Raw genomic sequence first — 12,017 nt, forward strand, 5'->3', positions numbered from 1 at the left:
TCCAGTGGTCTTCTTTAATCAGCCTTCTTTCTTCCAAATCTCCAAGTACATCACATCTTATAGTCACATCCTATAAATAGCTAAATTCTTATTTGATTTCAGGCATTATGTTGTTTCTGGTGATATAAAATTTATAGCAGTAGATTAACCTGTGCTTATATTACTGAAATTCCTTAAAGTTCTTCAAAAGCAAACTACTATGCAAATCTAAATATTTTTACCATCTTTAACTTATTCTAAATGTGCCCTATCTCAAATTTCTCCCCTATTCTCCATTTTCTTTTCTTATGAATTCCTACTCCGGTTTCATGGCATTCTGTAAGATCTCATTAAATAATACTGACTGGCATCTCCTTTTAAGTCCCATTGCCTACATTCTTCAACTGCATTTTCCAAAACACTTTCCACCACAAATTCAAAGCCAACCCCAGTTCTGATTCATGTAGGAAGACTAAGTGGCAGAGTCTGGTATTAGAAGGCTTCAGGGAAAAAGGAAAACCTCAAAGCACTCTGTAGTGAGCATCCTGTGTGAAGTGCTGAGGGAGACTGCAAAATGAGGAAGATCAGGCATTGTCCTCAGGACCTCATGATTTCAGGCACAGACAGACTCACTCTGAGTTTAGAACTATGACCTAAGGAAAACCATGAACTGTCAAAAACCCCATGCAGTTGAGAGATCTACAAGGGCTTCCTGAAGGCAGCATGTACCTTAGGTGGTTAAGAGTGGAGCAGGATTTCCACAAGCACAAATAGTTGATCATTTCAGACCACAAGGCTGATCCTAGGGAAGAGCAATCTGAAAGGAAGAATCCTAATAAGGATCCCTCTGTTCTGTGGTAGCAAATGCCAGGAGCAACTGGGCTTTCTGAAATCTCATCCCTTGTGCAGACCAGATTATCTGCCAGACCATGTTTCACGTTTGTTTGAAGACAATACTGACAGCGGAAAAACACAGACTCACTCCTGTGAGTCAATACATGAGGGGCACTGGCAACATCAAGACAAGGTATCTCTTCCTCAAAGCGAATGACAGAGAGAAATCATATAAGCTCAGGCAAAAGGATTTCTTCAAGGATAACACAGAGCTGCGGTGAGGGCAGTTCTATCTCTGGCTGAGACAGACTGAGTTTCACAGAGTTTCACCACAAGAACAGAAAGATGCCTTATTTGAGCAGGAGGAGGAAGCCAGCCCCTAGACAGCAAGACACAGCTACAAACACACGCATAGCAGGATGTAGGCAGGTGGTTCTTACGTTTCTCTTCTTAAAGCCTTTCAGCCTCATGCACACAGAACATACTCCGTGAGATCCAGAATATGTGCAAACACTCGCAGTGCCAAGTGGAGTGTGAAGGAAGCAGAGTGAGTTTTTGGCTCCCTCTCGCATCCTCTGCAAGAGCCTGTCTCTCCTTTCAGGAACCACTTTCTTAGTTGCTTTGCTTTTTACCCCACAGCCACCCCTACCCCAATTATATCTGGATTTTAAATAGAAATAGTCCCTCAGAGATCAAGTTCTTTCCCTAAAGCATGCCAAAAGGGCAAGAGCTTCCTCTACCTAATTCTCTACTCGACCTATAAACTACAGAGAAAGATTGTTTTAATATAAACCAAAGAAGAGGATATAGAAAAGCAGCTGTATGTTTTAGCAGGGGACTGTGGTAAGGCTCCCAGCATTTCTAAGCTGAATACTCATGTGAGTCACAGCTCCAGGGGACCAGCTCCTAAGAGCAGTACTGCCTTCTGTTGCTGTAGGATGACATCATAGAGTCAACAGTGGTTCTTTTAATGGGAAGTGCTCACAGCAGCACCACGTGTTGAGGAAGCATCACCCAAGAAACCAGTCGGGTGAAATCAAACAGGCTCTAGGATCAAGGTTTTCAGTCTGACCTGCGGTGAGGGTGGGGTCTGGAGATGGACTGCAGAACGTCTGTGAACTCTTGAGATTGTATGCGAAATTGTGGCTATTTGCATTTTTTTGAGAGAAGGCTCTCATTGTTCAATTTATACTTTTCAAAAGGAAACATAACCTTCCAGATCACAAAGGTCTGTGCTCCAGGAAAAGTGTATCGGTTTGTCAGGGTTGCCAGAACAGCAGAGTGCCACATGCTGCATAGCTTAAACAACAAATATTAGATTCTACTCAACTCCACTCTGACTTCATCTTGGTAACGCTAGTGGTAAAGAATCCACTTCCCAATGGAGGAGACACAAGAGATGCGGGTTCCATCCCTGGGTCGGGAAGATCCCCTGGAGAAGAAAACAGCAACCCACTCCAGTATTCTTGCCCGGAAAATCCCATGGACAGAGGAGCCTGGTGGGCTACAGTCCGTGGGGTCACGAGGAGTCAGACACAGCTATACACGCACTGTCACTGTCGCAACCCCACTCTGACTTCATCTTAACTAATTACATCTACAACAACTCTGTTTTCATTCTTTTATTTTTTGCATAAATAGTAGGGTGCATTTTAATCTTTGGAGGTTTAAAAAACTTTGGCTTCTTGAGATTGATTCTTATAATACATTTACATGATTCAGGATCCTAAAAATAGAAGATACAGTACGTTGTGCTTCTCATCACCTTCCCACTTTGCCCAGGACCCCATTGCTCTCTCAGAGAAGGCAATGGCAACCCACTCCAGTACTCTTGCCTGGAAAATCCAATGCATGGAGGAGCCTGGTGGGCTGCAGTCATGGGGTCGCTAAGAGTCAGATAAGACTGAGTGATTTCACTTTCACTTTTCACTTTCATGCGTTGGAGAAGGAAATGGCAACCCACTCTAGTGCTCTTGCCTGGAGAATCCCAGGGACTGGGGAGCCTGGTGGGCTGCTGTCTATGGGGTTGCACAGAGTCAGACACGACTGAAGCGACTTAGCAGCAGCAGCAGTCATTGCTCTCGAGTTAGCCTTTATGGTTGTTTTCCCAGGTATCCATTCAAAGTATCTTTATGTGTGTACATACAAGCAAATATGAATATATATTTCTCCCTCACCAACTATTTTCAAATAAGGTCACATGCTGAGGTCCTGGGGATTAAGACTTCAGCATATAAATTTGGGGGGAAAATTCTACCTATAACAGAAAGCATAGCAGTAGAGTGTAAAATATCTTTTTTCCCCATTCTGAACACCATCTCCCAGCTTCCAACCTGGCAAGAGAGATAGTATCAATAAACCTAGAAGACTGTTGTAACTTCAGTATCCTGAGACGACTATCATGATAGGAATACCAGTCATAACTGATTGAATGATTTAATTCATGAAAAGCTCATAGAACAGTGCCAAGCACATAGTATACTTACCACCGCTTATACACATCCACTAGTGGTCCCCTGTCTACACATTTTCCCATTTTTCACTCACATCTGCACAGAGATGTTCTGGGTTTCTTTGTGACTTTTCACTTCCTTTCTTACAACCTTAAATTACAGTTTTGTCAGGAGATGGAACCAACTGCTGTGCTGTGTATATTACACTGTCCAAAATTCAATAGGCACCCTTAAATGCAAAGATAATCCCTTTACAGTCACCCTGTGGGCAGTGCTGTAAGCCCAGGGCACAGACCTGAACTGCTGAAGAAAAGGTCAGCCGAAGGCTTTGAACCCTTTTTCTTTCTCTTTCTCTTGTTCTCTCCCATGACCAATGTCAAGGATGTGTTTCAAAGTCCATTTTTCCTTGTTCCCTTTTCCTGACTCTAAGAGATAAAATTGATTCCATTTGTCAAAAATTTCTTTTATCTACTTTTTCAGAGGACTTTTTGGCCTCTAAACACAGTTCACATTCTTTTTATGTTTCCAAATGGACTTGTTCTTGTAACTCTCTGTGGCAGTTATTATAGAATAAACCTTTGTACAGTTTCCTTGAATTTTATTTACTATTTTCAACCTGCTGCGATTCTAGTTCAAAGGTGAATCATTGGCCAAACAGCTTTTCATTTATAAACAAAACTCTTTCCCCCTATAAATTTTGATTCTTTTTATTTACATTTCCCTAGATGTATAATGCTAATCAGAAACTTTATATAAGTCCTATAAAGTAATAATAAGCATATCAATTTAATTCCATTCAATAATTATTGAATTTCCATTATGTTCTGGGCACTGTACCTGTCAACAAAAATAGGAAAAAAGTAAAACAAACAAAAAAGTAAGGTTGTAGTTTCTTAGGAAAGAAAGAAAGAAGAAAAAGAATAGCTATTGGAAATTGTCACCCAATGAACTGAGTGAAGAACTTTACGTGTTACATCAGTTAATATCAACATGTGAGAAAATATTCAGGACAAAAAAACTTGTAAAGATTACACTTCTGGTAAAGTGGCAAAATCTAACTGCAGAACTAAAGCCCTTTCTACTTTCTTGCACTAGCTTATCCATTCTACAAAGATTATTGAGAATCTCCTGTTAATGGCATACATACTACCAGGTACTGTGAATAAAATAATAACTAAAACTCAGTCATAATCATGACATATAGGACTCAGAGTCCAATTAAGACAATTAATCAAATACTCAAATTTATTTAAGATTTCAATTAAAAACACATGCTAAGATGAGAAATGCATACTTCTATGAGAGCCTCTAGTAGTCAAACAATGTACGTCCTGAGGAAAATGAGAGAATGGTTCACAGATGAAGGAATGTTAGACTAAAGTCTAAAGAACAAAGGAAGGGCTTTCCTGGTGGTCCAGTGGTTAAGATTTCACCTTCCAATGCAGGGGTGCAGGTTCAATACCTGGTCAGGGAGCTAAGACCCCACATGCCTTATGGCCTCAAATCCAAAAACCATAAAACAGAAGCAATATTGTAAAAATTTTAAAAAATACTTTTGAAATGGTCCACATTAAAAAAAAAAAACTTTTAAAAAGTAATAATGAACAAATGATATTTTAGAAAGTCGAGTCACTATCACTTCTGGCAAAATGGAATAGACAAATTTTCCTCTATTATTCATGCCTAAGTATAACTAAAACCCTAGATATTATATACTGAACAAACATCACAAGGCTCTGAAAGGTATAGAAAAGAACGCAGTGAGGCTGGGGACCACAGAATTTAAGGAATAAAAATAAGTTCCCTGGGTTTTCTACTATTTTGTATATACTAGACTTGGAGACAAGAAGCTGGTAACCCAGGGACACCAATATCTGCAGACAGAAGTCCCCAAGAGAGCCTGATCTCTAGCAAAAAAAAAAAAAAGAGGAGAAGGAAATAGAAAAATTTTAGACAATAATTACTCTACTTGAGGCATGTACCACAGAAAATCTGTAGCCATGCATGCTAGCGAAGGCTAAGGGAGGAGTCTAGACTTACACCCTCAAGAGTCTGTAACAAGTGACCCCACACATCTGCCAGGTTGCTGTCAGAAAAAATCAAATTGGGAGATAAGACTTTCATTCCCCTGGTTCAGTAATAAGCACCCATTCCCCACCCTCTCCCACTCCCAAGGCATCAGTAGAAATGACATTAGGGGCTGAGTGGACAGTCAGAAATTTCACAGTAACTCAGAGATAATTAGTTCACATCCGCTGTGATATCAGTGGAGACAGCTCATATCACCAAACTCTCAGCCCTGCCCAGCAGAAACAAGGAGCCACCCCCCACCACACACACGTACACGTATCTCGCCTATGAAGGTGGTGTGGGAACCTGAATTTATGCCTCTACTTGGCAGGAATGTGGCAGTGCCTCTCCTTTCCTTTTTCTGGAGTGGGCTCTGAGGGAAGAATATTTGAAGAAGGTCTGGAGATTCAGAAAATAATAGAGGAGACTGTCCAGAATTCAGTTAGAAATTGCTATTCATGCCAATAACCAGGAAGCTCTCAAATAGGATAAAAAAGCAATCAGTAGATGCCAACAAGAATATAACAGAGATGTTAAAATTATCTAATAAAAATTGTCAAACATTCATGATAAAAATGCTTCAACTTGCAATTACCAACATGCTTGAAACAAATGAAATGAAAATTTCATCAAAGAATTAGAAATATTAAACAAAGAAACAGAACATATAAAGTAGTACCAAATGGCAACTTTAGAACTGAAAAAATATACTAACTGAAATTAAAAGCTTAGTAACTGGTTCAACAGCTGATCAGAAGGAAGAAAGAAAAGATTAATGAAATGGAAGTTAGAATATTATACAGTACAAAAAACATGGAGAAATATATACTGAAAAAGTAAACCAAGCCTTGAAAATCCGTAACAAAATATCTAATTTTCATGACTTGAGAGTTTAAGGAGAAGGACAAGAGGTCAAGCCTGAAAAATACTGAGTGAAAGCTCCCAAATTTGTAAAAAGACATAAACATCCAGATTCAAGAACCTGAGTGAACCCAAAACAGGAAAAAAATAAAAAACAAACTCATGCTGAGAAACATCTTAGTTGGACTTCTAAAAACTAAAGGCAAAGAAAATTCTTGAATGTAACCAGAAAAATATGCCATTTTACCTATAGAGAAAAAACAATTCAAATAATAGCATATTGACACCACCCTTATGGCAGAAAGTGAAGAATAACTAGAGCCTCTTGATGAAAGTGAAAGAGGAGAGTGAAAAAGTTGGCTTAGAGCTCAACATTCAGAAAACTAAGATCATGGCATCTGGTTCCATCACTTCATAGCAAATAGATGGGGAAACAGTGGAAACAGTGGCTGACTTTATTTTTCTGGGCTCCAAAATCACTGCAGATGGTGATTGCAGCCATGAAATTAAAAGAGGCTTACTCCTTGGAAGGAAAGTTATGACCAACCTAGACCGCATATTCAAAAGCAGAGACATTACTTTGCCAACAAAGGTCTGTCTAGTCAAGGCTACGGTTTTTCCAGTGGTCATGCATGGATGTGAGAGTTGGACTATAAAGAACACTGAGCGCCGAAGAATTGGTGCTTTTGAACTGTGGTGTTGGAGAAGACTCTTGAGAGTCCCTTGGACTGCAAGGAGATCCAACCAGTCCATCCTAAAGGAGATCATTCCTGGGTATGCATTGGAAGGACTGATGTTGAAGCTGAAACGCCAATACTTTGGCCACCTCATGTGAAGAGCTGACTCACTTGAAAAGACCCTGATGCTGGGAAACATTGAGGGAAAGAGAAGAAGGGGATGACAGAGGATGAGATGGTTGGATGGCATCACTGACTCAATGGACATGGGTTTGGGTGGACTCTAGGTGTTGGTGATGGACAGGGAGGCCTGGCATGCTGCAGTTCATGGGGTCACAAAGAATCGGACACAACTGAGCAACTGAACTGAACTGAACATCAGCTCCCATCGAAATTTCTCAGGTGCTGAAAGAAAGGATATGACCACCCAGAATTCTATGCCCAGTGAAAGTAAGAATGAATGAAGAGAAACTAAACATATTCTCATATGAAAGAAAAAGGAGAGAATGATTGCTAAAAGAATGTAGGAGAGCAGTTGTATAGCTATATGCTAGCAATTGAACAGGTAGACAACAAAATTAAACATACTTTTTAAAATTGTTTTTTAATGAAATGTTTTATTCATGAAAAATATTTTTTTTTTATTTCAAATTTTTGTACACACCACTCACCATGTGGGATCTTTGTTCCCCGACTAGGGATTTCCCCGACTAGGGATTGAACCTGCTTCCCCTGCATTGGAAACATGAAGCCTTAACCACTGAACAACCATGGAAGTCCCTAAAAATGAAATATGACCTTTGTTGGCAAAGTAATGTCTCTGCTTTTTGATATGCTGTCTAGGTTGGTCATAACTTTCAAGGAGTAAGCCTCTTATAATTTCATGGCTGCAATCACCATCTGCACTGATTTTGGAGCCCAGAAAAAGAAACATTATGAGACTTATATGCTTAACCTACACACTGATTAAAGAGATAAAAAGTCTAAATAAACGAAGACATATATGTTCATGGATTTGAAGACTCAACTAATAAAGACATCAGTTTTCAAATTGATATACAGGTATAATGCAATACCTATCAAAACATAAGCAAGATTTTTTCATAGATCTAGACAAGATTGTTCTAAATTGTGTATGAAAAGGCAAAGAAACTAAAATAGCTAAAACAATTTTGAATAAGAACAATAAAATAAGAGGAGTCTACCTCCCAATTTCATGACTTATTGTATAGCTACAGTAATCAAGACTGAGAGGCATTGTTGGATAAACAGACATACCGATCAATAGAGAACAGAGGACACAGAAATAGATGCACATAAATATTCCCAACTGATGTTTTGACAAAAGTTCAAAAGAATTCAAGGGAGGATAGACTGTCTTTCAACTTACTGCTGAAGCAATAAGACATATCTAGGCAATAAAATAAACCTTGATCTCAGTCTTACTGCTAACACAAAATTAACTCAAAATGTATCAAAAACTTAAAGATAAGCCATGAAAACTAACCTTTTAGGGGGAAAAAATGAGGAAATCTTCAGTGTCTCGGACTAGGCAGAGTTGTTGGACTTGATACCAAAAACAATCCATAAAAGGAAAAATTAATGTTAGACTTCATTAAAAATAAAAATATTTTCTGTTTACAAGACCCTGTTAAGATGAAAAGACAAGCTACAAAGTGGGAGAATCATGCCACATATCCAGCAAAGTATCTAGAATATATAACAACTTCCAAAACTCACCAATACAAAGTCAAATAATCTAATAAACATAGTCAAAAGACATGAAGAAACATTTCACCAAAGATGTACAGATGGCAACTAAGCACATGAAAGGTTACTTATTATCATTGGTCACCAGGTTCTTCTGTCCATGGGATCATCCCAGCAAGAATGCTGAAGTGAGTTACCATTTCCTCCACCAGCAGATGTTCCCGACCAGGGATCAAACCTGCGTCTCATCTCCTAAATTGACACATGGGCTTCCCTGGTGGCTCAGTAGGTAAAGAATGTGCCTGCAATTCAGGAGGCTGCCTGCAGGAGATCGAGGTTTGATCCCTGGGTCAGGAAGATCTGCTGGAGAAGGAAATGGCAACCCCCTCCAGTATTCTTGCTTGGGAAATCCTATCGACAAAGGAACCTGGCAGGCTGCAGTCCATGGGGTGGCAAGAGTTAGATATGACTTAGTGACTAAACCACCACCACCTCCAAAGCCACATTGGCTATTAGGAAACGTAATTAAAACCACAATGAAGTATTACTACACATTAACAGAATGACTAAAACAAAAACTAGTGACAAGACCAAATGCTGGTGAGGACACAGAGAAATTGGATCATGTTATATTTCTGGTGATAATGAAAAAAAGTGCCGTCACTCTGGTACAGTTTAGTAGTTTATAAACCAACAATAACAACAAAAGAAAATGCTTGAACATGCAACTACCTCCCATGTGACCTAGCAGTTATACTTCTGAACAGTTATCCCAGAGAAGTAAAGATGTATGTTCATACAAAAACAGCTACACAGATATTTATAGCAGCTCTATTCTTGCCTGGGAATCCAATGGAGAGAGGAGGCTGGTGGACTACAGTCCAAAGAGTGGCAAAGAGTCAGATACAACCTCACCAGTAAACAGCAGCAGCAGCAGCATTCATGATAGTAAAAAAGTGGAAACATCTAGATGTCCATCAGCGTATGAAGGTTAATAGACAGGTACACCACAATAAAAAGTATTAAACTATTGATACATTATAACAATCTGGATGAGTCTCTTAAGACTTAGGCTGAGTTTAAAAAAAAAAAAGCCAACCCCAATAAATTACATGCTTAATGTTTCCATTTATTTAAAATGCTTAAAATCACAAATTATAGAAATGGAGAACAGATACTGGCTGCTGGAGGTTAGTAGGGGCTGGGCATACTAGAAGGAGGACAGTGTGGTTGTAAAAGAGCAACATTCAAGATCTTTATGGTGATGAAAGTGTTCTGAATCTTGACTGTATCAGTGTCAATATCCTGGTTGTGATACTCAAGATGTTACCTTTGGGGAGGACTTCCCAGGTGGCTCAGTAGTAAAGAATCCTGCCAATGCAGGAGACGTGGGTTCGATCCCTGGGTCCAGAAGATACCCTAGATGAGGAAATGGCAACTCACTCCAGTATTCTTGCCTGGAAAATCCCATGAACAGCAGAGCCTGGCAGGCTACAGTTCAAGAGGTCACAAAGTCAGACATGACTGAGTACACACATACCTTTGGGGAACTGAATAAAGGGTTCACAGAATACGTTTGTATTATTTCTTAAAACTGCATGTGGAACTACAGAGTTATTGCAAAATGAAAAAATTAATTTAATAAAAGGTAAAGGATGATGAATAGAAACAGATTATTCCAAACATAGGGTGTCATTTATGAAGAAGAGGACTTGGCAGGAGAAACTAATGTATTACTGATGAACCACAGAAAGTTACTGTGGATGAAATGCCAAAGACAAGGAGTGTAGGATGAGGGGCAGAGAGAAGGACCAGGTATGTTAGGGACACAGTACAAGAGAAATCTAAAGAGGTGGGTGTGCTGTGCAGAGCCATGTGGGCCCCCTTAGAGACTAGGGTCTTAATCTAAAAGTATGAGGAGTCATTGCCACATATTAAGCAGAGAAATGACTTAATCAGAATAGTATTGTGAAAAACTCACAACCTGCAATATGGAAAACGGATTAGAAGGACAAAAGTAGGTATCTTCCCAACATGCAGCTCAAAGCTCAGTTGTGCTGCTCCAGCTACAGAGGTTCAGTCTGTGATAGAGAAGCTGCCTAGAGAATCATGTGATTGATTAATCAGTTACCTTGAGGAAAATTCTCCACTGATGTGTCCTTGGGAAAATTCCCATAGAGTTAAAAAGGAGAAAGCATCTGAAAATTCTTTTGATATGTTAACTATTTTAATTCATCAGCCATGTAGGTGTGATCAAAAGTAATCTGAGCATTTTTTATAACCTTTGTCAAAAGAAAGGAAAATCTCTTAGTTTCTAAAATCATTCCACAGAAAAATCACCAGTATCAATGATAACAGGATTTTCTTTAGTGTTTCCTAGAGATGTGATGCATTGACGCAATTAAAAGAGTTGTCCATGAAAACTTACAGAACATGAAAAATAATGTCATGTCACAATTTATTGTGCCCCAGGAAGTCACCTTATTCTGTAACAAAACTAGTAATGTCTTTAAACATATTTTTTTGATTCACCACCTTATTTGTTTATTGCCTACCACTTACCTAAGGGTTCAATCCATGCCAATGATTGCAAATTAGGATTTATTTGTAGTAAGCAATCGATTGCTTCTGTTTTCCATTTTTATAAAAAAATAAACACTTCTATTTTTCCACAGTGAGTTGAAAAGACTGCCCCTTATTTTAGCATAATAAAGACAATGTCTAGATGGACAACTACCAGTTTTTCGTATTAAACAATCCTCTAAAACATTAAACTTTGCCAACTTCCATATTCTAGAAGTCAATATTTCTATTACCTACAATAAAGATACTCAGCTGAAACAAAGGCAAACTTAAATAGTTACAGAAATAAAATGGAAGTAGCACAGAGCTGCTTGTCTGTGTGCATTCTAAGTTGCTTTGGTCGTGTCTGACTCTTTGCAGCTTCTGCCTGGCTCCTCGGTCCACGGGATTTTCCAGGCAAGAATACTGGGATCTTCCCAACCCAGGGATGGAACCTGTGTTTCCTACACCTCCTGCACTGGCAGGCAGGTTTTTTACCACCTGGGAGGCCCAGCTGCTTGTTTACTAACACTAATTTGGAGTAACAAATCCATTTTTGTTTCTGATTCACAAAACTTGGTCTTTATGATTTACATGTGACAGTTGGTATCTTTTAGTTTTTTATCTGCTTTGTATAAGAGATAATAGGAAAGCTAAGGAAACTTGAAACAACTTGAGTTGTTTTTTAATGCCTCAATCTATGTGAGTGACAAAGTTTTTGCTGTTTAGAAATATCTAATGGTTAAAAAAAACAACTAGGTATGAGTTAAGTCATTAGTACACATTAACTTAAAATCTTTAATAAAAATAGTATCTTTCTTTTTCATTTATTTTAAAAATATTTATTTAGAATGAACTATCTGCTGGAGAG

The sequence above is a fragment of the Budorcas taxicolor genome, chromosome 4 (genome assembly GCF_023091745.1).
Source record: "Budorcas taxicolor isolate Tak-1 chromosome 4, Takin1.1, whole genome shotgun sequence".
Classification (NCBI taxonomy): Eukaryota; Metazoa; Chordata; class Mammalia; order Artiodactyla; family Bovidae; genus Budorcas; species Budorcas taxicolor.